This window comes from Poecilia latipinna, unplaced genomic scaffold (assembly GCF_001443285.1).
Source record: "Poecilia latipinna isolate Pla-1442-1.1 unplaced genomic scaffold, P_latipinna-1.0 Scaffold21, whole genome shotgun sequence".
In the NCBI taxonomy this organism is placed as follows: domain Eukaryota; kingdom Metazoa; phylum Chordata; class Actinopteri; order Cyprinodontiformes; family Poeciliidae; genus Poecilia; species Poecilia latipinna.
Window position 1 is genome coordinate 106,688 of NW_015112637.1, and position 16,189 is coordinate 122,876.

At 38.0% G+C, this 16,189-nt stretch overlaps 1 protein-coding gene across 1 annotated transcript in view; it reads right to left on the reverse strand.

Annotated features, from left to right (window-relative positions):
- The window catches only part of inpp4b (inositol polyphosphate-4-phosphatase type II B), a 179,077-nt gene that overhangs the window by 105,144 nt on the left and 57,744 nt on the right, over nt 1-16,189 (reverse strand). The window contains exon 4 of the mRNA XM_015035564.1: nt 8,892-8,971. The gene's annotated coding sequence lies outside the window, so the exon portion shown is untranslated. The remainder of the gene's footprint in view (nt 1-8,891; nt 8,972-16,189) is intronic.

Sequence of the window (16,189 nt, forward strand, 5' to 3'; positions counted from 1 at the left end):
GTTGAAGCAATTGTTTGCAATATTTTCTTTTCAAACCATAAAGCTGCATTACACTCCCAGAAAATCAGCTCAATTTCAAGCAATTCGGCTCCTGCAAAGCACCTGTACAAAAATAAAGCTCGAGTTAAAGATGCCCATGCAGGGACAATGAGAGGCATTAAGGAAGGCCTTCAGCTGCAAAGCAAAGAGATGAGAATGCATTGTTTCTCCTTGGCGCAGACTTTTTTAACGGTGGGAAATAAAGAACGCTTTCTATCTCGTGTCTTCAAGCCGGGTGCTTGAATGATAGAACAACACAGTGTAATCTTCAAAGAAAGATGCAAAAAACACATATAGAAATCTATGGAGCAACAGCTCATTATCATATTCTCATCTCCAAGAAAATCACTTGTGCATTCAGCATGCCTTAGCAACTCAGAAATTTCTCATTACACCTCTTACCTCTTCACATTCCTACTTCTTAGTATTTTTGGCCAACATACTACGTGTTTTGTGCAAAGAGATGAATGACAGGATGAGGATGCAATTATTAGTCGACATAATTGACAGTATTGATAAAAGTTTTGTCAATGCTAATACTTTAGTCGTACATATAAAGCCAGGACCCCAGAAGTAAAAGTTGTGTAGAAGCAAAATGTGAAACACTTTGAAGCAGGAAATGTTTCACTCCAAACTCTTATCTTCCTCTTTTTTTTTAAACACCCTTTGTGGTTTGTGTGGTTGTGAGAAGAAAATATTAAGCATGCAGAATATACTCTAAGTGCAGTTATATGTGTACTCATACTAATGTAATGTATGCATGAATGCCTCATGTTTGCATTGGATGCGAGTAAACTCATTCCATATTCATTAAATGCATTTTACTGCAGGATTCCCCCGACATAAGCACACACTTTAAAACATTTAGAAAGGCAAACTGCTTACTGCAGCCCTCTCCATGTGCAGACCACAGTAAGAACATTTCCCACCATCTGTGTATGCTCGTTGATAAGGGTTCTTTATTCCCTCCAAGAGCTGCAGTACATATGTTTTCTATTTCCTGATGCGACGATAAGGAGAAAAAAGTCCTGAATAAAAATTAATATTGTAAATAGTCATCCTGATTATTAGTGATTACGTATGATATCTCAGAAATGTATTGTCATCACCATGTCAATATCCAAAGAACTGCTTGGATTCTGATACACTTTAGGTAAATAGAGTGGTTATGGAAGCAGAACAGCTGAAATACTTGAGACAGCCTCTAAAAATGCATATAAGTGCCTTTTTTTACTGATCTTGTAGAAACCAGATCCGTGTTCTACGCTTCGCTTCGTACAGACGGACCAGAACCTTGGCTATTGAGAAACAATTGCTTCCTGGAGCCGTGGACTCTGTTGACGTTTTAAACTTTATTCAATTCACTGCAGAAAAAAAAAATTATGGATGTATTAACTGACAGACAGTAGGTAAATATTGAAGATAAATTGATGGGGAATATTATTTGGAAAAAACTAATTTTCCATTCTCTTTTTTTCCACTTTCTGATTAATCCCTTCATATACACTTCAATTTAATGTTAGACTTTTCCAGAATGGAAACCTGAATGTTTTACTTGGACAGTCGGGTGAGTCTCACTGCCATTTTGAAGCCTTTTTCAACATAAATTACTTCTGTCTCAGACATTCCTGCGTAGTAATGGAGGAAGCAAAAAGGGTTAAAATGAAGTTGCTGCTGTCATGGGTCTGAATCATTTTAAGAAGTCATTGAGCCGAGTCAAAGACGAGGTGAGGAGTGGGAACATGTCACTGTCTGATTCACTGATGATGTGTGAACAAACTTGTTCATGTGTTATTTTAATTTCATTTCCTACTTAATGGAAACGTAGCAATTGCAAAATTGTATCTTTTAGACAAAGATTTGTGCTCCCTTTGAACAAGTGGTTTAAAGTCATGTTGTCAAACAAAAGTAAAATCTGCATTTCATTTCCAAATAAAGCTCGTAAAACCTGAAAAGAGACAGGAGGTGTGCAGAATCCACGCTGCTTGAGGCCCAGTCTGAACTTTCCTCTGTCAGTAATGATTTGGGGTGTTGGCTACCAGAAAATTATTAGAGTCCATCATGGCTCCCTGTGCTGACAAGTTTTATGGAAATGCTGACTTCATTTTCCAGCAGGACTTGGCACCTTCCCTCTCTGCCAGAAGTGCCAGTACCTGCTTTAATGACCGAGGTATCACTTTGCTCGACTGGCCAGCATGCATGGCTGACCTAAAGCCCGTAGAGAATCAATGGTGGGTTACCAAGAAGACGAGACGCCGCAGGTTGATCACCTCAATGCTGCATCGATGCAGAAATTCATGCAAAAGCAATCTTCATCAAATATTGAGTGAATATACTGTATAATATTGTTATATTTCCACTTCTATGCATTAAAACTAAGTTTAATTGAAATGATGAATTTGAGGCATGATCAGAAAAAAAACCCTGAAATGAATGTTTGACACATTTCACTCTGTATGATTCATCCACAAAATAAGATAAACTTTATATTGATATTCTAATTTATTTAGATGCCCCTGTGTATGAAGGAGAATATGGTTCATCCATTAGAAATGACCAACAAACTGTCTTCTGGATTCTTCATTTTCAGCAGAAACTGATAAATAATAGCTTCAATGTGGGCGGATCGAATTCTTGGTGATATTAATGTCACTGCAGCGCAAGAAATAATACACTCACACACATGTGCACACAAAGCTACAGTTACATTCTTTTTCTCCATTTTAACCGGATCAGATCGTTGATCTTTAGTCTTTTAGGTCAAGCTTAGATAGAATCGGTCACAGGGGATATTGTGTGTGAGGCAGAGTAGGATGTCTGTGGATAAGTGTGAGAATTGGAGCAGGGTGATCCTAAGAACTCTAAAAACGATATTATCACGATAGTGGCCTAAACTGTCAGTGGTGGAACAGTAAAGAACGGTGGGAGTGGATGAATAAGCCATGAAGCAAGGCAGCAGAGCTCTGGTCTGTGAAAATGAAGACTTACTGCAGTAAATCTCTAATGCGCACATGCATGCAGACACACACACACATAAAAACACCCTTAACACAAGCCTACAAATTCATATCAAAATCAAATCTCACTCTGAGCTGCAGAACTGGGTCAGAGAGTGCTTCTGCTGTTGAGCATATAAAGTTTTGGAGATAACGAGAAGTGCAAAAGGGGAACAACAGTCGAAGAGTTTGGGAAGGAAACAGAATTAATGCAAAGGACAAAAAAAAGACTGAAATTGAAAAATTTAAACTAGTGGAAAAGTCATAAGTATGTTTTCATGCATTGATGTGCACATTTTCATATGAAGCACATCCCAGTAAAATACATTCAACACCTATGAGGTGGAAAAGAAACTACAGCATACAGCCAGAGACCTTCAGCCCCAACAGCAAACAGACACACACCGCAAAAACAAAACCTTAACAAGTATTTTTGGTCTAGTTTCTAGTGCAAATATCTGCTTGGATATTTATTTCTTGTTTATAAAAAATGGAAGTAAATCTCCAATTAAAACATTTCACTGCTTCAGACTTAAATCCCGTCTGTCAAACTCGTCAAGCCCGATGTTTAAAACCAGACGGCGGACTCCAGAAGTTGCAGTCAGCTGCTTCACTCTGCGTGAGTAATGGTCACGAGGGAACCCGAGTTCATATATGACAACCAGAGGGATTTACGACAAGCTCTTTGCAAGCCTCAGGGCAACAACAGCATGGAGATAACTCTTGATAAGCCTCAGTGAGACTGCATATTTAATGTACTGTATGTGATGTTTATTATATCTGCAGCTTTAGTGACTGTATTGAACAGTGAAAACACAACATAAGCTGATCATATGGCAGCAGCTCATTCAGAGAGGGATGTATCTGAGAAAACTGGTGATTTATTCTGTTTTTCTGTTTGGTTTTTTTTGGACACAATTATCACTTTGGTTTATCAAAAGATGAAAATGACTGTGTAGAAAAATAGGACTTGTCAGAGGAGAAAAGACTGATAAATTTAAGATGGAAGATGGACAACAGTAGCTCATTGAAGTCAGGCTATGTGGAGCATCTCTGAAGGCAGGTGGGCTACAGCAGCTGAAGACCACACACTGCTGTGAAACACCAACAGGGAACTGAGGCTACAATTCACCGAAAACAGGAAAATGTTGCCCGTTTTTAGCTCCAACTTGCAGAAAAGCTACTTGCAAGTTAGCTTTGTTTAATTTCAAGCGTGCTGATATATTTGTACTAGAAACTGGACCAGAAATACTTGGTAATCTTTTGTAATTTTGCATTACATGTCTGTTCTTAAATCAACAGACAGACAACAATTATTTTGGTTTGCCTTTTTCCTTTTATGTTCAAGTCAACACTGCTTGACACATGCAGAAAAGGTAAAATCTTATTATCATCTCAATGGCCTCTGATGTCTACGGTAGAGACGGACCATCATCCCACATTCCTACTCATTCATCACGACACTGTCAGGAACCGCTCAGAAAAGTGACCCAAATCAAACTGGTCGTGTCACACGGCAAACAAAAACAATCCGTGACAAACATCCTAACCAGTCTCACATGAAAGTGAGCGTGAGACCGGAGAGAGCAGCTGAAATGCAGAAAATTCATGGGAATAAGGAATAAGCCCTGAGCCAGACAGCCCGGTAGCACAGCAAACTTCGCTGAAGGGACAAAGAAAGAAAAGGAAAATCACATATTCTCAGTGGTGCTAGTCAAATACCAATTTCTCTCCACATATGCTCGCAAGCAATGCAAATCCAAAGCTTATGAAAAGAAGTTGGCCAGAGCCATATTGGTTTGGAGATGCACTGAAGGGAATCAATCCTTGCTTTGTGGAGATAAAGCGGCCCCAAATTCTCTGTGCTGAGCGAAGCAGCTCAAATTAACCGACTTTCTGCAACAACTGGCTGAGTGGGGATTAGGACATTATATTTAAATGAAGCATCTGTTTGTGCACACTGAACTGCATTCCTGCCCATGTCAGTGCTGCAGCTCCTGCGCTGCTTGCCCAGCAGAACTAATTTGTAGTGTGAGTCATCAACTCTTCCACAGGTCAAACAGCCTAGAGTGAATCATACAGTATAGATGCATGTAAAGCTGCTCGTCATCCAAATGTTTTCTCTCTGGATGAAGCAACAAGCAAACTGCACATCAAATGTGGGACATTTGCTCTGTGGGTCTGTGTGTGTTTACGCATGTTTCACTCAGACTAACACATTTATTCCAACAATGGCAACAGAAAGGCAAACTGGATGCACAACATCAGCTGGTTTTTTTCTCGTCTTTCTTTTCTGCTTGTATAGAAAAACCCTCAGTTTTTCAGCTTTTTGAGTAATTGTTAAAACTGAATTGACTCATAGTTTCCACACTTTCTTTCTGAACTTCCCTTCCCAAGACCCTGTTTACTTGGACCAAACCTTTGAGAATTACCAAAAAACAAGACAGTATGGCCTGCTGGCTGGATAACCATTCAAGAAAGGCTTCTGTCTGAGACAAATTAGCAGCGTTTTGTTGTTTTCTGCAAGCAAAACTTTCTTCCAACTGCAGGTCATGTTGCCTGCAATTAACACAGCGTTTTATGAGGTTATTGACTGATAGTCATTTTAACCATACAACGCAAGTTTACTTCATATTATGGAAATTTTCTTTCCCTTTATTGCCACTAGGGTATTTAAAAAAGTCATAAAAATGTGCTAAGTGTCCCATTTTCTCAAAAGCTAAATGCTGGCTAAACTACGGAAGCTGTTGTATATTTTTAATGTTTCTAGTCATTTACTGATTTCATCACTCTTTTATATTTTTCTAAGCAGTTTAGTTGAGTGCTACTGACTTAGTGAGTTTGTTTAATAAACAATTTAACTCCTCTCTTGTATGTTGGAGAGGAGTTGTTTGAAATGAAATAGTTTTGTGTCACATCTGTAATTTTTGTGTAAAAACTAATATTTGTACATTTCTTTCCAGTGGTTGCAGAACCAATCCCAGCTTTGTTAACTCTCTGCTCTACATAAGAGCAAATATGCAAACACACATGAGGGAATGAGGTTGTAATTTCTTTCCTGACTGCATCTCTTATAGTCTTGCAAGATACAATTAAGCCTGGTGACTAGGGATCACCTACAGGAAATGGAAAACATGGCGCAACAAATTAGAAAAAAAAGGCACATAATGAGAGGAGATGGCTGATGGAACACATTTCCAGATATGACTAGAGTGCAAAGTGAAAAGGAAATAGAGTCAGGATGAACACAGACTGACAGCTTGAAGATGAAGGAAAAAAAGTGGCTGCGGAAATAAAGACTGTTTTATCCAGCAATAAAACATTATGCTTATTTTGTTCTACTCTTTGCATGCGTCTTATTTTGTGTCAGTTGGCTAAACACAAACAGAAAGTTGAGAATCTACAAACGTCAAAGACCAAATGAACATTTATTTACGGTTAGGAATATCCAACATAGCATCACCACGACTGCCCTCTCTGATCCAGTATATGGGATTTTGCTCCTGGTCCCCATGGTAACCCTGCTGACCTTCACCTCCATCCATGCAGCCAAGGCAATCCAGTTTATCGCTCAAGACCACCATTTGTGATTACTTTGCTGTCACAGAACTGCCTCTGCTTCAAGAAGGCAACACATCTTTAATTTGTCTGAAAGATGACTCAAAGGTTGGAGCAGAAACATTTTCCTTCTGGTCTGCCACTATGAACAATACTAACACTTTCTTTGTTCAAGGTGAGAATTTGTAAAAATCGATTTGGAAAATTTGGGAAAGTTTTCAACAAACCACATGATCTGATGGTCAGCAGATCGTCACCAATACTGGCAGCTGGAAATCAATCAGTCATTTTGTCACATTATACCATCATGTTTATTGTGATATAATGTGGTAGCTCAACAAAAAGTAGCATATGATCGATTCCGATACATTGTTTCTATGTTTTTTATAAGTAAAAATCTGAATAGTGTGGAATGTATTTAAATTCTGCCCTGATGAATCCGTGCATCCACAGATTGGCATTTCGGCTCATTCTTCTAGCTAAAGATCTCAAGTTCAAAAAGATCAGATGGAGATTGTTTGTGAACATCAACTTTCAAATTACGCCACAGATTCTCACGTGGATTTATCTCATGTTTTTCATTTAATCCAGTGGTCTCCAACTTCAGTCCTGGACGTTTTAGAACATGTCCAAAATATCTGAATCAAGTAACCGAATTACCCATCCTCTGCACTTATGGCAGATTCACAAAGCTTTCTGTGGATCATCAATGTCTGCAAACCGGATCTTGTTTGTTCTTCTAATTGTAGAAGTAGAGACAAGGGTCTGAACAGCTCTACTGAGGAAACAGAATCTCTCTGCACCGATGCAGTTTGCCAGCGTTTGAATGAGACATTATGTATGCATTTAGGGGGGAGCCGCACATATTTATTTCTATTTATGGAAATCTCAACACAAGCAAGTTTCCTCGCTTTGCAAATAATGTTGGTAAGCATGTACACAGCCAGCCCTTCCCATAGAAATAATCAAAAATAATAATAATTTCAGCAGAAGTAAACAGCATTTAGTCAACACCAACTTCTAAAAGGTAGGACATTTTTTTATTTTATTTGTATAGATTAGAATATGATAATTTACAATATGATATATATTTTTAATTGAATCTATATTTTTTGTGTATGAATCATTCCATTGCCATACAATCTGCAGCATCAGTCACAGTTTGGAAACGATGCTGCACTGTTATCCCTCCAAACAGGAGGAAAACAGGTGCAAAAACCTGAGCAGATTTCACTGCTACGTCTAAATTTATTTGAAAAAGTCTAATTAATTTCAACAACAGTTTTCTATTTGTGAATTTCCCATAAAGGCCAGATTTGTGGAGAGCATAAACGATAGTTGCCATATAAACAGATTCTCCACCTGAACCGTGAATCTCTGCAGCTTCTCCAGAGTTACCAATTCTCTATTATTTTATCTATTATTCTCTATTATTTATTCAACAATGTTCTCTCTCAGAATAGCTTGATTTATATTGAGATGAAACTATGAACAGGTGCTTTATAAGACTTCTGAAGGCAAATGTTTGCACTGGATTTCATTTCAAGGTATCAATATAAAGGTGGATGAAAATAGAAGCTTTCCAGATTTTTATGAGTGAAATGCTCTAAAAACATCTTCCACTTCAAATTAATGCAGCACTTTGTGTTGCTCCATTAAATAAAATCCCAGTAAATACATTAGTTATATACTGCTTTTTGCAAGTAACTGAATACATCCAAGATAAATTTAAATTATGTTAAATAATATCTAAATCTAAACTAACATCTTCCCTGAGCCACCTCAAAACACCTCAGTTATGTTTTGAACTTTTATTTTTGCAAAATTATCACTATGAAGCATAATGTTTGCATAATGCCTCAGTTTTCTTACTCTGCTAATAAATATAAGCAAAGAGCAGATTCTTGCTGTTGGCTGACCTTTAAAAACGTTGGTGCAAAACAAATCTTCAGAGAAACTTGTCTCGTAGAAACCTGACCCTAAACAATCATTTTTGCCCTTTTTTTAAGGCTTTCCTTACATTTTATTCAAACTCTTCTAGAGACACATTCATTTCCTCTCCTATGTGCTGAAAAAAGAAAGACAACCCAGATGAGGGACCTGCATTCCCTGATATTAACACAACATGTCTGAAGCAAACAACTGTGGCAGCTCATGCAACACCCCTGCTGTTACAACATCTGTGGAAAGCTCTCTCTTCCTGACTCGGTGTCATGTTCAGGCTGATCTGCCAGTTCTTAATCAGCAGACTCTAAGAAGCGAAACGGAAAAGTGAGAATGAAAGTAACATGCTCTCACCTCAGGCTCAAGGTCAGTCGTCCATCTTTAGCCCTCAGCAGATCCCCGATGGAAAAGGTAGCGCTACCGAGGAAGGAGCTCTGCAGGGAGAAGACAGAACCCAGATCAGTGAAGTGCTTCAGCAAGAAAAGTCACTGAATGATCAAAAACGGCACCATGCAAATATAAAACGACCATTTATCAGACAGTCGTCACTTCACCACTTACTAAGTTACAAAGCGCCTCTGATTTCTTTACCTTTGGCTCAGAGAAACCAAACTTTATGTTGAATCTGGTCAACAGGCACCTTTGGACTTTAGCTGGATCTCGCTAATTATCTCCCCAGTTTTTCTCCAGTATAGATCTGTCAGTCAACAATATAACCACTCACATACGACGTAAATAATACAGATAATCTATTGCATCTGTTAGTAGGTGAGATTAGGCAGTAAACAAACATTTCCTCATCAGAGGTGACGTGTTAGAAGCAGGAGAAATGGTAACTGGTCTGTGCTTGTATAGAGCTTTAATAGGTCAGAGGACTCCAAAGCTCTGCAGTCAATCACACACTGATGGTGGCACCGGGCTCTTTGACTGGTTACAGGATGAACTCCTACCTGCTGAACTACCATCGCCCCAAAAACAGGCAGTGGAAGGTGTTCAGTGAGTATGAGAAGGCCAGACAATCGTGTGTTTGTAGATTAGTGTGACTCTACTTTGGTTCAAACCATCTTCCTAAGCATTATTACAAAGCTTAGGAAGATGATGGTTGGTGACTTTTTCAGTCTTTTTTCAGTCTTTTTTGTCTCACTATTAGACGAGTGGTCACAATATTATGCCTGATATAGAGTGCTTAAGCAATCTAAGGAAAGTAGACAGGTAAAAGACAAAAGAAATGTCAGCCCTGAAAATTGACTTCCAATACAAGAACTGTTTCTGAAAATCAATTCTGTAAGAAGCAGAAATCAATCCAACATAGACCCAACAAAAGATCAGAGAGACCTTGGATAGCTCCTTTGGAATCAAACTTTTGGTGCTAAAATACTATTTTTGTATACAAAGTGCAAGAGATTCAACTTAAAAGGACTCCTTGCTCTCTTGAGTGTCCTAACAACACAGGTTCATCCCTCCAGTTCAGGAACTTATGCCTGGATGAGTCACAGGAATCAAAATATAAAGAAACAACTAAAGAGTTTTAAATAGGCAAAACCGTGTAATCTTTTTAATTTCAAACGCACCAGCATTCTTTTCTTTTTGGCTAATGTCTCTTTTTTTTCTTGCTGTTCTGGCGACATGCGTTTGCTGCAGGGAAGAAATGAGCAAGGGGCGTCAGAGCACGAGAACTGGGTCATGGAGAGAAGAGTACGGGACAAGCCCATCAATAACGCAGATCTGCATTGGAAGAAAACACACACCCTCCTGGGCCTGAACGGATACACGCATGTGTGCTGACACACATACAGACGCAGCACGTCCTGCACCTGCAGCAAAGATGACGCGCTAAACTGTGTCACAAGGAGAAAGGGCCGCAGCAAATAGTCTGGGGTGACCAGCAAAGCTAATGAACATTAAGTGCTGAGATGAACATTTTTTATAATGGGAAATATTTTTTATTGACTGGGTAAATGGAATACCACAGCCTAATTTCAAACTATTTTATCAGACAAAAACAACAAAAGGTGTTTGTTTCCACCATATCATTCCTGATGGTTCATTGAACACTAAAATGTTTATAGAAAACGTCCATTTCTGCTTTATTTTAGAGGCGTATCAGAAGCTCTGACTCGCCTCTGAAAACAAACACAGAATTATGTTTATTTATTTATTAATGAATGTAAATGAGTTTCAGGTATTGTTAGAGAGCATGCAGAGCTTCTGGGCTTCCCTTCCTGCACAAGACAATGAAAACAAAAAGAGGCTGTGAAAATGAGATGGACACATTTAAGACAAGGCGAGCGTAAAATAAACACCAACCAGAACCAGTACCAGTCAGGATTATGTCTGTAGATATTCATTTATTTATTGTTCTATCCATTTCACATCTGACTTTAAAAGAACTATGAGAATAACGAAAAGGCCTGCTGCTTCCCAAGATAAAAAGGCAGCTTGTATGTTATTCTTTTGAACTGCCTGTCAGACACAAAAAGCAGTAAATCATTTATCTGACAGAAGTAAATTATATTGAATTTTACCAAGGATCAAGGTAAACCAAAGTCTTATAAAACTACTTCAAAACTTTGTGTTTCTAGAGTTTAAAGTCGTTATTCTCTTAATTATATTCTTAAATATGAGTAAGATGATGGGACGAGAATCGTCCGTGGCTCATGACAAGAAAAATGTTGACTTTACGTCTCTTCTCTTCTCTTCTCGGTCTCCATGAAAGCAAGACCAAAGCATGTAAACAATACAAATATAATAATACTACTAAAACATGAGTCAATATGTTTTAACACATAAAAAAGTCTACCACGTTCCCCCAGCCATCATGTAGATCAGTTCAGTCCCGTTATTGTCCCCCAAGGGGGAATTCGTTTTGCAGTCAGGCATTTCAAGCACACAGACCAACATAAAAGTGCATCAACAATGTTGAAACAGACATCGTCGGTGTACTTTTATGTTGTGCTATATGTTTGAAAGAAAGATTTAAGCAAGTTGCAAGCTGTGAAAAAGTGTACCAATTCCTTTTTTAAAAAAAAATCACACTCAAATGATAATATCAGACAAAAATAACCTGAATTAACACAAAAAGGGGAAAAATCGACCCAAGCCAACCTGGTTTTCCATTAGAACAGTGGTTGGAGCGTTCCAGTTTTAGTGAACTGCAGTCTCTTTTTTTATTTCACCATAAATTTTATTATTCAAGCATTTATATTTTGAACCACCTCTACTTCCAGTCTTCATGCCTGCACTTGAGGCTCGTTGATCTGCTGACAGGCTCCTGAGAGAGCTGGTGTAACTGTATGCAGATTAAAGTAATGCCACCCCACGTACTGGATGTAATACTCAGCTTGATGAAAGAAGCTTTTTCCTGCAGTAGGAGGGAAATTTGAGGGATGGGGAAAAAAACTAGCAGCAGAAATGTGCATTGTTTATGCTGCTTGAAAAAAAAAACAGCCAAAAGCTGCAGAAATTAGCAAGTAAGGCTATAAAAAACAATCCTGAGTAAATACCCCTCTAACAACCCGCTAGCTCATAATAGAACTAATTGACTATTATCAACGTTTTTAGTTCTAAAGTTGCATCCTAAAGAGGAGAATAGCCACAAACAGTGAATATTTTTGTGTAATAACAAGATTTCCATCACCACTACCTTATGGGTCTGCAACTCAAGTCCAATGTCCTGAACTTTGAACTTTTAGATTTATCACTGCTCCGACACACCTGAATCAAATGATGCCAAGACGTCATTCAGCCATTTGATTCAGGTGTGCTGCAGCAGAGGGACATTCACAAGTTGTTAGATCCTCTCTGCACCACAGAGACTTTCTGAACAAGACTTGGTACTGCACCCGTTGTCAACATGCAAACTGGATTTTTGCTGAGAAAACTGAGCTTTCTAAAAAACACTTTACACAGAGGAGATCGTTGAAAATTTAAAATGATTATAGACCATGACATGGAGAGCTTCACTGAAATCACAGCTGTGTGGTGTGAATCAGTCACCACTTCTTTTATGAGAGGACACCAACAAAAACCTTTTGTTTGGATTTTTTTAATGGTAAATTTGGATGTTTTTTTGTGTTTGAAGTGTCTTTTCTGTGCCTTAGGCTACAGTAATCCAACAAATCTGTTGTTCTTCAACTTAAAATCAATGACATTGCATAACTTGGTGGACTATTGTATTCTGCCAGTTATGTTTAAAATACATAGCAGTGTATTACCAACACATTTGCAAAACGATTTATGAAAAGTATAAATCATTTGATAATTTGAGAGGATCAGAACGTTGTATTTCTGTTTATGCAACAAATCTGTAGTACAATCTGTCTAAAGAAAACAGAGAATAGATCAATATTTACTTTCAACAAAATAGTAGAATATAACATTAAATTTATAATGAGCATATCAATTCAGTGTCATTATAAATATTATACATGTTTTTTCTTTACTATTATAATATTAACATATAGACATTGCCTGTTTTGTGCTTAAAGATGCATCTGGATGTTTGAATGTGTTTAATTGTCTTTTGTGTATATCGACATGTGGCATGTTCATTTTGAACTGTAAGTTAAACGAAATAAGTAAATAAGCCTTTTTGTATTTTTCTACAGTTTATTTTAACTTCACTCTTGATTGATCACATTACATTCCTGGCATTTATATATTTGTAAGCTCATTAGCTGCCTGCATGCTGGTGAAGTCAAAATGTGCTCAGCTTTGTACGGACGATTAGTCCAAACTGATTACACTAGTCAGACAACAATCACGATTTTTTTATTCTTTATTTTGGAGAAGCATGCTCAAACTATCTGTTGAAAAGAGTAACAATGTTCTAAATAATATTGCGAAACTTAAGATTATAATTAAGTTAAAATGTCATACAGATTTATACCAAATTTAGACTTTTAGAAATGAGCATAACTGGCAGATTTCAATCAAAAATGAAAATGCCAGATGAAAATTGGATGAATGATAAAGAAAAGAACCAACATGATAAATGTAACCTTGTCAGAAGTTTTGGGTCATAAAGCTGCTCTGATTAACTGAGCATGGCTGAGCAGAGCCACAGTGACTCCCTGAAACACAGCAAAGCTGACAAGTTCAATTCAATTCTTGTCAGTTTTATTTATGTAGCACCAATCTGAAACAAAATGCCATCTCAAGAGACTCTGTATAATGTGATAGAATAGGCAGTAGATGTCTTTCACCCGGGGCATACAATATTCATACTCTACGCTCCACAGTTCTAGATTTCTCATCAATAACCTGTTTTAGTAATGAAAAGAGTTAAAACCGAGTTTTGACAGCAGTGGAAATTTGTCATTTTACAACCACAAACTTCAGTGTTTTATTTGGAATTTACGAAAAAGTAAATTAGCAGAAATTTGATACGTTTTCTTTACAAATAAAAATCCCATAGATGTGTTGGATATTTCAATTTCACGCCCGTCTGATACCACTACGGAACAAACTTCCCTCTGAAATCATCTAGTTAGTAGAGAATCCTGCAGGTTTCAATTCAAAACGCCTCAGATGTTTGTTCGAGAACATCAGAAAACCAGCCGTTGATAAGACGACTTGTGCACAGATAGATAGGCAAAAATAAAGTTATCATCAAAAGAAAGATGGAAAAGAAACTCCTGATAATGTTTGCCACAAGCCATACAGGCGGCACAGCAAACATGTCAAGATCCTCTGGTCAGATTAAAATAAAGCTGAAGTTTTTGGCTTGCATTCAAAAAACTGTGTGATAGAAACCCTGAAGGGACCAGTCTGAAACATGGTGGAGGCAGTATAATGGTGTGGGAATGCTTTTCTTTTACAGAGACATTGAAGATGGAGTGAACTAAGCACAGATCTTTAGATCTCTAGATCTAAGCATGTTCATACATTAGAAAGCCAATACTTTGTGTTTATAAACCCAATAAAACTGTAATAAAATATGTCAAACTTTGTAGCTCTAAAGTGAAAAACATGAAAAAAGTGAAAAAGTCCAGTTTGTAGGAATACTTTTTCAACACGCTGCAAACTCATGAAGAATTTCCTGTTTTCTGTAAAAACATGGACTGTTTTGTCGGTTTATTTTCACTTCTCGACTCCAGGTATTTGCGGTCACTTCGGTGCTTTTACCCCACAGAGACCCGCCACACAACCCGAGGCCCGCGAGTTAAACTGACATGCTCTGTTTCTCCACCTTTCTTCCCTCCTCACTTTTACATCTCACCTCCTTCCTCTTCTGAAAGCAGTACAGCCTTTTCTCTCCCTCGCCCCTTTTTTCGGTCTCTCTCCGCAGTACTGTGCATCAGATAAGAAAAAAGGGCATCCTGTTCACTGACCTTTCTCTAAATCATTTCCTCTTCCACATTTTCCTGCAGAAACACACACAGACGCTCAAATACATCCAGCGAAATGCTGCCCCCAAACATATTCTCATGTTTATTACTATTATGCATTCAGAAGAGGGTAAACATTCGCACTAATCGAACATACGGAGAAAAGGCATAATATTAATTAAAAAACAGAACAGCTTAGCTACAGCAGAAGATTAGTCATAAATTAAATAGCCAAGCATCTCATTATGCATGTGGTCGATTCTTCATTGCTGAAGTACAGCAGCTCGTCTCGGTTTGGGCCGATAACCCAGAGAACAACGGCTGTTATGCACCATAAAGAAGCATCGCGTCCCCATGTAGCCATTACCTGTGAGCCGGGATACAGCAGCTGGTAAACGGCCTCCAAAGTCTACAGTGCAGCGAAAAAGTCATTTTCCACCTTTCATATTTCTTCAGTTCTTCCCTTGTTGTCATAATTAAATGTTTTAAGTCATCATAGGAGATTTAATATCAGAAAAAAACATGAGTAAATGCAAATTGTAATTTTCTGATGATAGAAACTAGCTACTGATTGGCTTGTGTCATCCTCAGCTCTCTCAGCTTTTTGTTTTATTTTGTCCTACACTAATATGAAAAACTGCAGAAATTCACCCACATCGGGGAGTTTTTAAATCTTTGTGGCCAGTTTGAGAACCAAAGACAGTTGCTATAGAGCAGAACTCATGGCTCCAACCTCGGATCATCACGCTACCAGCACCATGTTCCCTGAAATGATTTGATTATTTGTTATTGCTGAGAACAACAGAACCCTTTAAACTTTAAAAATGCCTTTGTAACTTTTTCCAAACTATTAGATGTTAATGACTTTGTGTCTCATCTCTTCTTGAATTCGTGCAGAACAGGTCAGGATGTTTTGCTTTTTGAAATCTCTAAGCCTACTTCGTTCTGACAGTCAGGTTCTGTTTAACTCATTTCCTGATTCTACGGCTCTCGCAGGAACCAGTCCAGGCTGTTGTTACTGAACCTGAACTCAGCTTTGCAAAAGTTGAATTCTGATTAAGCAAAGGTTTGTGTGGATAGTTGCTTTTTATTTTTCTCTTAAAATTTTTCTGATTTCTCAGGTGATTTTTGACCAGTGGCTAAGAAAGTTTAATGATATGACACATTCGAAGACACGTGTTGTTGTAAATTTCCATCATCAAAGACGTAAAACTAATGAAGCTCCGTAAAGCATTTTCAATGCTACCCAGAAAACTTGAGAAACAGGAGGAGCAAAGTGAGAAAACATCTTCCAGGATTAAACATTTTGTTCATCCTCTGGTC